The sequence below is a fragment of the Enoplosus armatus genome, chromosome 12 (assembly GCF_043641665.1).
Source record: "Enoplosus armatus isolate fEnoArm2 chromosome 12, fEnoArm2.hap1, whole genome shotgun sequence".
In the NCBI taxonomy this organism is placed as follows: Eukaryota; Metazoa; Chordata; class Actinopteri; order Centrarchiformes; family Enoplosidae; genus Enoplosus; species Enoplosus armatus.
Window position 1 is genome coordinate 23,583,313 of NC_092191.1, and position 12,914 is coordinate 23,596,226.

Below are 12,914 nucleotides of genomic sequence, written 5' to 3' on the forward strand. Positions count from 1 at the left end.
GACACTGGGAGAGAGCCGGAGAGCGCGAGAGAGAGAGAGAGAGAGAGAGGTGAAGAAGAAGAATAACGAACAAATCCACGTCGATGAAAATCTATGACCCCAGCCGACGTGAGCACTGGAACGACGCCGCGCTCTGCTTCAGCGGGGGGCTGTGTGTGAAAGTTTCCTGTGGCGTCCTGTGGCGTTTCATTCAGAGAGCGACGCAGAGAAAGCCTGCGAGGTCCTGGCCGCTAACGCCACATCCTTCAGCGTTCAGATGACTGCACCCCAAGAAGCCATCTTCAGCTCTCATAATCTTAACCTACGCTTTGGAAAAAAAAAACACAAAAAAAAAAAAAAAGGGAGGGGGGGCGAAACTTGTCATTAGTGCTTAGGCTGCCTACACTCTCTGACACACACGCATACCTCTGGAATGGCCCTACCTCTCTCCACCACTCGCCTTCCAGCCCACTACCCACCCACCCACCCAACCACCAACTCTTAGCAATTTTCATTGTCAGTGCAACAATATCTCTGAACACAGCAGTGGCCAGTAATCCAATAAGACCATTGATTAGGCCACAATGATTCAATTCAAACCAGTGGCCTAGTGCAAGGAGCATTCTCTGGCCCTTCTTGTCACCTTAGCTGGCCAGAAGCCCCCTTCAAGCTGCCCCCCTCCCTGAGTGCCATTCATGCCTTTATGGGAAACAGAGAGGAAAAGGAGTGAAAGATGGCAATTATCTAATTGGACTATTAACAAACAATTCTGCGAGTGTGGCTGCCCCGCAGCAGTCTTGGGGTGGGTTTAAGGGCTGCATGTTGGACTAACTTTATTCACTGAGTGTTTGGGGGGCTGCTGCTTGGAGTGGGGCAGGATCCATTGTTTGAGAAAGGTAAAAAGGAGGCTAAAAAGGGAGCGACTAAAGGGAACCTGGGCTTCTCAAGCTGTGGTGCAGAGCACCCAGCCTGGGAAATAGATTGAGGATGCAGCGCCTTGGCCTCTCAGCTACTCACAATAGCTTGAGGAAGAGAAAAGACTGATGTGTTCAGTTTCTACATCCCCAAAAACTATCACACACTCCCAATGCCACAAAGGGCGAGGAATACTGCATGTATACTGTATGGCAGGCTAATCCCTTTTACAACGCACACATTTTCCAATGGTAAATTACCAACGTTTCAAGTGATTCGAATCAAGCTATTTATGGAATTTCAATTTGTTGATCAGTAAAATGAAAGAGCAGATTCCTAATTATATTGGCCTCATAAGTGATGCACGCCAACATATTCATTGCAGTGCAAGAATATTTTACGAAAGATCGTAAACAACCACCAAATTCTATTCCAGTAGAGTTTTCACTTCTTTTTTTTTCACTTTTTCCTGCAGTAGGCATCCTGGATCATAGCAAGAGGCTTCTTTATAGTACCAGAACGTGATCCTTTAGGCTCATATCACAGGCGCCTGTAAAGAGCGTCTGTAAATTTGAACACCGCTCGAAATTATCGCTGGCTAACACCATGATTCGCAGCCATCGTGCTGAAGGACAGCGTGCCGACAAGTGTTTTCCAGTGACGTCACTAGGCAGACTGAATGTGAAACCTGCAGCCTTTACCCGGTGTCGATCTGCTACGCTTGGTTTGTGTGACCTTGTTTATTGTGTTTTACTTAAAATGGCTGTCATTGGAGAAACTGTAGAGACGCTGGCTTCAGAAAAATACAAATCACCCTCTTTCAGTTTGATTGTCATTAATCATAAGTTTGCTTTGCGAATTTGTTCACACGGTTACCAAAAATTATTAATTGTATACAGGTGTAGATTGTTAAATCATAACCCACCCTTGAAGTTTCAACAGCAAAATACATTTGTGTCATCTGCAAATGGGTGCAAAAGGAAATTACAAATACCAGTTATGTACAAATCAACAAAAATGGGCCTGACACAGAGCCTTGGGGAACCCCAGAAGTGACTTTCAATTATTTTGAATTTAAGTAATTTTTGTGAACATATTTGGACATAGCCATTCTCAAGTTAGCTACTTAGCTGTGAGTGTTTAACCCTTCTAATGCACGGTCAGGAGTATGACTTTTTAGAACAATAATATGTATTTATACTTGATGTATTTATGTGCATTTATACTGGAAGCATGCAACTTTGGAGGCAAGTGCCCCCCCCCCCCCCCCCCCCCCACACACACACATACAGAGAGAGAGAGAGAGAGAGAGAGAGAGAGCTCTGCAATGTTCAAATCACCAGCAATATCATCCCTATTACAGTCGTCCTTTTAACACAACAAGGCTTCAGTGACATTCTTTAAAATGCTGCACAATGTGCTGTGTGCTGTAATGTGACCCCCCCCCCCCCACCACCACCACCACCCCTACCACTCGGACCAGTTGTCAGTATTTCAACACCGTTCTCTGAACACATTTAATGTTTGGTTCCAAATAAATGTGTCAGAGGAAATCAAATCAAACCCTGAACTGCTAACTCCTAACAGAATTGGGGGGGGGGGGGTGAAATTTCAAGTGAACTCGAGGGAGGAAATGGTTACTTTTGTTACAGGAGCAGCATGTTTATTTTTAATGCCTTCTCTTTTGCTATGGCATAAATAGTTAAAGCGTAATAGTTAGTTAACACAGCCAAAGCAAGCTGGAGAAAACGACTGTGCCTAATGCGTTATTAATGCCTACTGCAATTGCTATAAGTTGGCTCTTTGTGGTCCCGTTATTAAGACCTAGAGCTACTTGGCACTTTGTGGCAAAGCCTTTTAGGTTCTCTAATACAAGGTAGGTTGCTGTGGAGAGCGCAGGCCTTGGAGAGCCTTGATGTCTGAACGACAACATGGTAACTCAAGATGAATGGTTACATTCAAAGCCCTGCTTTACGTTTACAAATGTGGTGATTATGTTCCACAGTAAGAGAGCAAGCTGTTCTTGAACCCATTAAATAAAGAGCTTGTTTCCATCTATGGCGGAGGGCTACAGTGGCAGCTGAGCTTAAAAATTGTTGAGCACTGATGGTTTTCTCTGCAAGCATGGAATTTTTATGCCCCCCCCCCCCCCACACACACACACACACACACACACTTTAGTTCAAAATCCTTGGTGCCTTATAAATATAGAGTGCTTGTAGTTACTGATGGCGTTGTGAAAACAAACTTTCCCATCAATTAACCTTCATTGGAGCAGTTGAAGTTTACACATTAGGTTTTAACTCTGAGTAGTTTTGACAACTGAGCTAATAATTAGTATTAATTGCCGTGTGTTGGTTTCTGTTGTAGGAACCCCATGTTCTCAGGCCAGCGACGACTCTATTGTTAATAGGCACTGAAGGCTTGCAGTCCCACACACATTGTCCTTCTGCCAGAAATACACTCGAGCACCAAATGTGGATTCATCCGCCGCTGAAAATAGTCCCCAACAAATGCACTATTTCCACCTGTATGACTAATGTTTGCTAAAAACTGCAATAATCAGCTGTTTTAGGAATTTATTGAGCCTTTTTAAAAAAAAAAAAAAATGTATATTTTCAATATAAATCTCTTTAAAGATTGTGTGATGATGTGACACTGCCAGGAGTTGTAGGCAAGGTTGTTTACCTACCTTGCACTCAATGATATGGAGTGCAGTGTTACTTCACTGCAATTCAACACTTTGAACACCACACTTCCTAAACTTTTGCTTTGCTCGTTCTTGTTCAGTAAGGCTCAACAGGCATTTGTTTTTCGATAGGCGCTATTTTAAATGGGCTGTCTGCCAGATGGTTGTCCAGTGCTCTCCGTCACTGCTACCATTCCTTGAACATGTCCTCCGGAAATGTCCAATTTCCCTGACATGACCAACCACAATTAGTGGGTTTTGCACACCTAGGTTAACACGGTTGTGGAGTTTTTTGGGGGGTTTTTTTGAGGCTGAGTGGATGTTTTCCAGGTTTTTATAACAAAGAGTTTAAGATTTAGGCTTCCCATCCAACGTTGCTGCAATTCATCAAGGCCTTAGCAAATTGTCTTATCTTATTACATCATAATGTAGAATAAAGACATTTTATGAGTGTAGATAGAAAAGTGACTAATGTATGGCTCAGAGGTCATTTGTATTTATGGCAGTACATGTCATTTTGTCATTTTGAAGACAGAAAATATCTCGGTGCCGTTGTGCTAATCTGCTGTTGTCAATACAATATTTTAAGTGTGACATACCAGACAGCCTAAAACCTGCAACAAAGCCTTAGCAGTAATTGATTTTTTTTTCTGTACATTCTCTGTGAGTAGTTTTAGATAACACTCTTTTGTCCCGCAGACAGCGCCTTGCTGTAGTAATTGTCACAGGTGTAATTTGAGCAGTTCTTTTGTGTCTCTGCAACAGTTACGTCCCCATTGGCAGTCGTAGTGTGCATTGAGACTAAAGCATGAGGGGAACAATGGCAAGCATCATAAAAGCTTTGAAAATAAATCATGTGTTTTTCTTCCCCTCTCTCACCACTCAGCCCGCCATTTGTAAGAACACAGATGGATTTTTTTTTTTTTTTTTTTTAACAGGGCAAATCTTTTGGGAGTGTTTGGAAACACGGCAGGCTTGGCTGTGAAGCTGCGCTGCTCTGTTTAACCTCATCTTAACTGTATTGGGTGATAAAGAATTACAGTAGATTATTCCTGCTGGGTGCTATCACGATTAAGTAGCGTACAGCTGTTGAACAGTAACCTCTAAGAAGCCAGCTTGTTGAGAGTGAGGATCTAGGTACTGGCATGGGGGGGGCCTCACTCTCCATTTCTTCTCTATCTCAAATAATTTCTCTGTTCGCTGTTTCCGCAACAAGACAACAAAACAGTACAGTTCTACAAGGATATAATTTGGGCAAAATTATTTGTACTTCTTCCTGTTTAATAACTTCTGGAAGGTCCTGAGAAAAAATGCATTGACAGTTAAAGGATAGATGGTTTTTCTTTTGTATAGTCTACAACTCTCATAAAAAGACCAAAACCAACACTATGCTAGCCTGTCTCTTAGTACTTTCTAACTTCCCTAAGCTCATTGGTTCTCACTGAAGACATAAATCCTTTAAAAACATGTAATGAATTCATTTTAAAAATGGCATGAAACAGTGCATTTGTTGGGGACTATTTGCAGCGGCGGATTAATCCACACTTGGTGCGCCAGTGAGTATTTGGGGCAGCAGGACGGTGTATGTGGGATAGAGTCAAAATAAAGACAGTCTGTGTTTGTTCATGGTATTGAAGCAACATGCCATTTTACATTTTACTTTGTTGTTCTTCGAAATATACATTTGTAATATTGTTATAAAAAGTAGGACTGCAAACAGGATGCAATGTGGGGCAAGAGGTCACAAGTAGACGAAGGTTGGGAACCACTGATGAAACCAATGATGATTAGTAGTTAGTAAATGTATTAGCTATTGCGCAAATGAAATGTCTTTACAGCAGGACTGAATAGCATTAGATATTACTACACTGATTTGAGGTTGTTAGCTTTGCTTGCTAACACAGCGGAATGACAGTATATAAAAAACATGAATTAATTTGTACCTACACCAGTGATGAACACAAAATGAACCGTATCCGTTAAAATCTTTTGAAAAGTCAAAGCCACAAATCACACACTTTCCTTAAAAGGGGCAACATGTACAATCTGTACAACATACAACACCCCTTACCCTACAGAGTAGAGCGAAATAACAGCAGCGAAATGATCCCATGGGGGTAAAGAATGACAATATCAGGTGTTTCACGCGCAAATATGCACGACGAATATCAGAGAAGTCCTCGAGTAACTTCCAGATGCCACCAAGCAAGCAAGACCTGGACCCCAAAACCTCGAAGACCTGGAAAGAGGACAGACCACACTCACACAAAAAGAGGTTTGCCTCCCAAAGGACATCATTCAGAAGAGACGAGAAATACTGAAAAAAAGAGGATGAAGCAGTGGATTACAGACAACACAGAGCCTACGAAATCAAGGCCGACTGATCACTTTTTTTTTTCCACGCAGCAGGGCCTGTAGCATGCCTCCAGAACAGCCACCGCACACGTCAGTTAAAGAGGAGAGCGTTGTACGGTTCAAGCAAACACAGCTGCGCAGCAAATCTAGAAGAAGAGGCAAATACAATGAATGACAGCACTCCAGTGATCAGAAGATTTCAACAAAAGACACATGCAACCCAATTTAAAACCCAATACTGACCCACCCCATGTCTGGAAGGGGCCACGTTTTACTCGAGGGCTAGGCAAAGAGATTAAGATATCTATCTGGCCTCACTTGTGGTCAATAATTTTTTCCTGACGTTCAGCATCAAAAGCAAGGGGAAAGAGAAAAAAAATCTATAATGGGACACAACAGCACAAAACAGAGCAGTCACACACAAGAAACAATGAATACCTAGATGAATAAATGAGGTATGAGAATTTTTTTCTTTTATAGCCCTTCATCTCTCCTGGGTTTTTTTTTTTGTTTTGTTTTTTTGGTGTTTTGTGTTTCTCAATTGCGGCAACATCTTTGACGAAGTGTTTTACAAGATGGTTTTCATCAATCAGCGGCACTTTTAAGAACTATCTTTACATCGGGCCGCTGGGATAAAAGCGAAATAACAGTCTTACCAAGAGATGAAAAGAATCATACTTGAAGAATAGGTGGAAGCGGTCACAGTCGATACTTGTAGCTCACCGTGACTGCGGGGCGAAAAAAAGCTGTATCACTTTTATAATCCTTTTATACCAGTGCATCATTTATCTAAAAGTAAAAAGTGTTCACACGTTCTCATACATCCCAAACAAAGGGAAGTGATTCAGTCTGGTAATGTCTCGTCTAATCAAAACATCCTTTTCATTTCACTTCTGCCGTATAAAAGATGTCCTTGGCACTTCATTAACTTTGAATATAAAAAAAAAAAAAAAAGAAATCAGTTTTTTATTTATTTTTTTATTTTTATTTTTTGCATATGTGATGAACCGAAGTTTGTACAAGGTCTAAGTACCATTAGACTAAACTGGTGTAAATACATGTTTAATTCAGACGTGTAAACATTCAGCATGTGCAGCGCATGCTATGTCCATGCAGTGTCAAAAAGCACAGTATTACAAATACAGCCGAAACCATTTGTCAATCAATGAGTCCATTAGTTGACGGACAGAAAATGAATCGGTAACAATTTTGATAATTGATTAATCATCTAAATCAATTACTGAGCAAAATTTCCAAAAAATTTTTAAATGTGAGGATTTGCTGATTTTTCTCTGTTTTTCGTGTCATTGTAAACTAAATATCTGAGTATCGGACATCACAATCCATTTGAAGACGTCACCAGGCAGGCATTTTTCACTATATAGTCATGTTTTTATAGACTAAAAGAATCCATACATCAATCAGTCATCGTAATAACCGGGATGTTGTTGCCCTAATTCCAGGATAACAGGCTGTTAATTTAAATCCACCTCATCTGCAGTGTGTGTGTGTGTGTGTGTGTGTGTGTGTGTGTGTGGTAAATTGCAAGAAAACATTTCAAAGCATAACGTTGTTTCCAGTGGGACAATCCTATCATGTAATAGCAATGGTCTGTGCATGAATCTGAACTACACAGGAAATGATGCGACCTATTCAATTTAGTGGCGAGTCAGCGTCTCGGTATGTAAGGGATGTGTTCATGAGGGTCGCATCGGCGTCATAGTGTCAAGTAGTGACAGTGCGAGCGCACTTTACCAACATGAAAGTGGTTTTCTGGGACGTGGACATGATGTTTAGATGGTGACAGACATTTTTACAGTGTCCCACGTCAGCTCCTCATTAGACTCCTAAGAATCCCATAGCCAGGATTTTAAAAACCCTGAGCTCATCCAAATCCCCTCAGCATCATCTCACTACCCGAAGAAGAAGGCATTTTTGACGAGCCAACAACAACAACAACAACAACAACAAAAAACTTAATTCATTTTTTCCATTTTATGCCTTTGTGTAACTTTTCAATAATATTTTCTGTACATTTTGCTGTGCAAATGCTGTGTCAGAGCCTATTATATAGTATACATTATACATTGAGTTGACTTGATATGTTTTTTTGTCTGAAAACGATATTTTGTCAAAAGAAAATGTCAGAATCAGCCTCTTCAGGTCATTAAAGCCCCCAAATTCCCTCACACATGAAATCTGTGCTCCAGGTTGTAGCTACGGCCCTGACCCTGACAGACCCCCCCCCCCCCCCCCCCCCCCCCCCCGCCCCCCTTCTCCATCCAATCTGCCATATCTACAATGGGATGAGTGAACACCTTGTTTGATTCAAGTGTAATTATGTTCTGATTTGCTATTCTTCCAGCCTATAATCACTCATCGCCGCTATGAATCACGATGCTGGAATACATGTCAGTCACACATTTGCATATGAAGACGGGCTTCCTGTGCCAAGGGCCATTAAATGTATGGCTGTGGGACAACAGAATCAGATCGCCGGACAGCGACCCGTGACGTTTCCGCACCGGTTGAGATGTGTGACTCGCGATCCTCTGGGGCCCTCATGTGGCCTCTGAAGGTAATGCTCCCCTCGTTCGTCAAAGGCTCAGCACATCAACATTAGTCATTGGTTTGACACTGAACCTTGTTTTTTGTCCCCTTTCCTTTAATTTAGTTTGCGATATTCCCTCTCTGCTGTAAGTCCTGAGTTGTGTTTCACATATGAATTTGATTTTATGCAGTTTTACTCGCCACAAGGCTCTTTACAGTAAGTTACTGGGACGTCCTAAACGTAACCATAGCAGGGCTGAGAATCAACCTTGTGGGCCTGTACTTAGGTGCAGCTGGGGGGGGTTGTACAAAGGAATAAAGGAGAAAAGTGAGAAAAAATAAGAAAACAAACAGGAGCATCTGTAACAGGCTGCATGCGCATGCGCACTTTGAGCTTACATCAACATGCTAACAGTGACACTGCTTTGGTTTGTCAAGAGCCAATATTGTAAGAAAAACAAATGTAATGCAGTGACAGCGAACATGTTGTAGATATCAGAATCAGAAATACTTTATTGATCCCGGGGGGGGGGGGGGGGGGGGGGGGTTGTACAGTACCGGTGCTCCCATTCAAGAGCAGAAAGTATCATAAATTAGAAATAGAAATATGTACAAAATATAAAACAAATAAGAAATAGAAAATAGAAATATACACATTTGCAATATTTATTTAAATTATTCATATTTTAGGAGACCGGGTTGACTAGCTTAGCATACCGTTATTTCTGATCAGTATAAAGTTCCAGTTCAGCTCTCTGACGTGAGGGGAAACACGGAGTCCATTACGGTAAAAAAAAAAACAAGGAAATATCTCTCCTGCGCCTTTGAATTGGTTAACTGACGGCATTTTGTTTCAAACTCAGTTTCAGTTTCCACCTGCGGAAGAGGTAAAGTGAAACTCATTGCGGATTATATTCGTCGTGAGGACAGGAGGAGATGGACGCAAAAATGTATCACTCAGTGAAGCACAGCTTTTGGCTCAAGCTAGTCATATTCATGTGTGGCCATTATAACCCATTTATGTAATTTCTCATGTCACTTTTATATATTCCAACGGTAACTCGTGATGTTTTCTCCGCCACTCAGTGATGTTTTTTTTATATATTATGACTTAATAATCATTAGCAACGTACTGTCTGTTGCAGCTGCTCGACAGTGAGTTTATCGCATTCATCCCACAAGCCATCAGTATAATTTTGATTACAAGAATTGTTGCCATAGTAGTAGCTCTTGACTTGTTTTTTTCTCGTCCAGAAGAAACGGCGTGAAACCTCAAAACGCTGACTTGGTGCTTCAGTGTGCGCAGGGGAAAACTGCGCTTTTACAAAACGACGGCATGAGCCTCTCCAGCCTCAAACTTTCTCTCATTTTAAATGCCAAATATAGCCTGTCCCACTCTTTACCAGATGATGAACAGTGATCTTATCAGGCACCTGCGCCAGTTTACCACCAAACTATTCCTGTGAGAGAACAAACACGAGTTGTTTTGGGCTCTGTTCATTTACATCAGGAGTTTTTTTTAATTGTCTGTTTGAATATTATGCATATCATAGAGTGGCAAATTCGGCAAATCTCCGGCTGGCAGTCTCACGAAATCAAATTTCGGTAAGTTCTCACAGTGCACCGTGGCCTGCAACAACGCACGCAGCATGACCCGTTGCACGGCACTTTGTATATCTTTATTTCAGCACTAAATAAGACAACACTGAGAATAAGTCACATACCATGTCTTTGACATATGCTACTGGTTTCTCAGCTGTCCAACCCTGCCAACAGCTGTCCATTGTCATCGGTCCTGTTTGTGATTTTCAGTGTGAAGCAGCTGGGAGGAGAGTCAGCACCTCCGAGTCTGAGGCCATTGGTACTTTCTTGGAAAATAGGGTATTGCCCCCTTCCGGGTTGGGGAACAGGTCGCTGCCTAAAGTGAAGACCTTCGACTATCTTGAGGGTTTTGCAAGATTGAAAGGAAAACTGTACAAGACTATTGTGGTGAACAGAGAGATAAGCGGATACAAGCAACCGAAATGATTGTCTGGGTTTAGTCCAAGGAATAAGAGTGTTTAGGTTTAGGTGTTTCGGGCATCTGATCAGGATGCCTCCTGGACACCCCCCTGTATTCCAGGCACAGCCAAACGGTAGGAGACCTCAGGGCAGACCAAGAACACATTGAGAGAGACTATAAATCCTACCTTGAGCCTTGGAATGCCTTGGGTTTGCCAGAGGGAGCTGGATGAAGTGGCTAGGGAGAAGGGTGTTAGGACTACTTCACCTAGCCTACCACAATTAACACTACTTTGTGACTATTCTAAACTAGATCCTTTATGATTTAGGAGGTGGCTGGGTGAGATTATGACAGTTGAGGGAACTTTGCTTTCAAATATTAATCCAGCTTTATTCTTTCAGGCGTGCATGGGTAAGGCTCCGTCCAGACAAAGACTACTTTAAACCAACCAGAGTAAGCCCTGGGAGTAGAATTAGACGCACATAAAAAATGATTTTGAAAAGCATGAAGGATTCAGCTCAGGACCATTGTAATTTGACTTCTGCCTGTCGTTTGTTTCAGTTTATGGAAATGATCTGTTTAATGCTAATTCCCACTCATTTGGTTATGGTTTCCATTGCATATGAAAATGAACATCTAATCCAAATAGCTTCCATCACCAGCCATCCGTCCAGATGGTAGCCTACTCGTCAGGACAGCGGTACAGCTGCTTTCTTGCAACTCTTGTCAAAACCGTCGCTACTAATGGCAACGGTGAGTACAATTTATAACTCTGAAGAGTATATGGTTGTATAGTTTGCTTGATACTTAACAGTGAGCTTGTGGCGCTGCTATTGTACCTTTCTTGCACTTTCTATTGTGTTATGTTTCTGTGTCATTCCAAGGCAATATACTCATTTAGCCCACATAAGTCGACTGATCTTAACCAGGAATATTGCATTTTAGATAACATAAAATACAGCGTCATTTCAGATATTTGCGGTATTTTCCCCAGAACTGATAGCAAATGACTTGCATATGCAACATTTTGGTTGGTAGGAATTGTGTGTTTGTTTTGTATGACTTGCATTACTAAAAAAAAAAAAAACTGATAAACACAGCTCAAAAAATTATTTAAAAATATATGCATATAAGCACGTCATTTCATCAAAGGGAAATTTTGCGTATTGAGTCACAACAAAAGTTATTACATTACATGTACTTTATATATATATATATATATATATAATTTTCAGATAATCTTCAGAACCTGGGGTTCGGACATCCCACATTAAAAACTTCAAATGTAAAACAATTGTTTTTCCAGCATTCCGACATATCTTACTATATGTGCAGATTTTTGCTGGAACAAACATTATGCTGCCATTGACTTCCACTTGAATGTTGCTGAGAAGACAACACCTGTTCATTCGAGACGCCACCTCATGATGAATTCAAAACATGCATCACAAGGCTCTTTCGGGCAGAGCGTATTGTTACAGGCAGTCCGTTTTGTCATTTTCCTATGAAAATGAAATAACCATCTCATGCTAATTTACTGCGCTTAAATGCGTGATGATCTTAGTCACTTTGCATCATAGCCCACATTTGAATTTGTGAAAAAACGATTTGGCTTATTAGAGCTGCGTGCCCGAGGTCGACAGAAGTCTGAGCCTGAGGTGCACGTGGGACTCTAAAGAAGATATACTTTTAACTTGTAGCACATTTCATCAACACATTGCAACACTCATCACATCCTGGTCATGGGTTTCAGCTTGGCCATTTTATCAGCTAGGTAGTACATTTCAGTCAGCCACTTTCAATAGAAAGGGTCAAATATGTGTGTGTATATATATATATATATATTTGATATTTGAGTTGACATAGACGGTGTGTTGGTGAAACTGCAGGGGTGAAATCTCTCTAAGGACTTGCAAAGACTCAACCGTCTCGTGCCAAGCCTGATTCAGTGTAACACCAATAATAAAACCATTACAAAAGCAGCAAATACGTTGAACATTTTATAACATACGTGGAAGAAAGTAAAAAGAAAATATATTACATACAATATAACTAAGGCTACAAAAAATACATTTAGTCCCAGAGGACTTTGAGTACATACACGTTTTATTGCCAGTTCTACACACTTTGTGTTGTCTTGTATAGAAGAAAATGTAATATCTAATAGTTTTTAGCTCGATACACACCCCCCCCCATGGGTGAAAACCCAGGAAAGAACTTGGTCTTTCGAGACTAGCGGGGAGTCACACCTTAAAACTTGCATGAGACCCCATTTTGTCACAGCAACTTAAGTAACATTGAAGTGTGAATTGTCTTATCCAGGAAAGCCCAGAATTCAATTCGCCTTTCAGCCTTGTGAAACAAATGCGTATTGGTCTGTGTTTGGTCACCTCAGACAAATGTGTATTTTAAATCTGTGCCCTT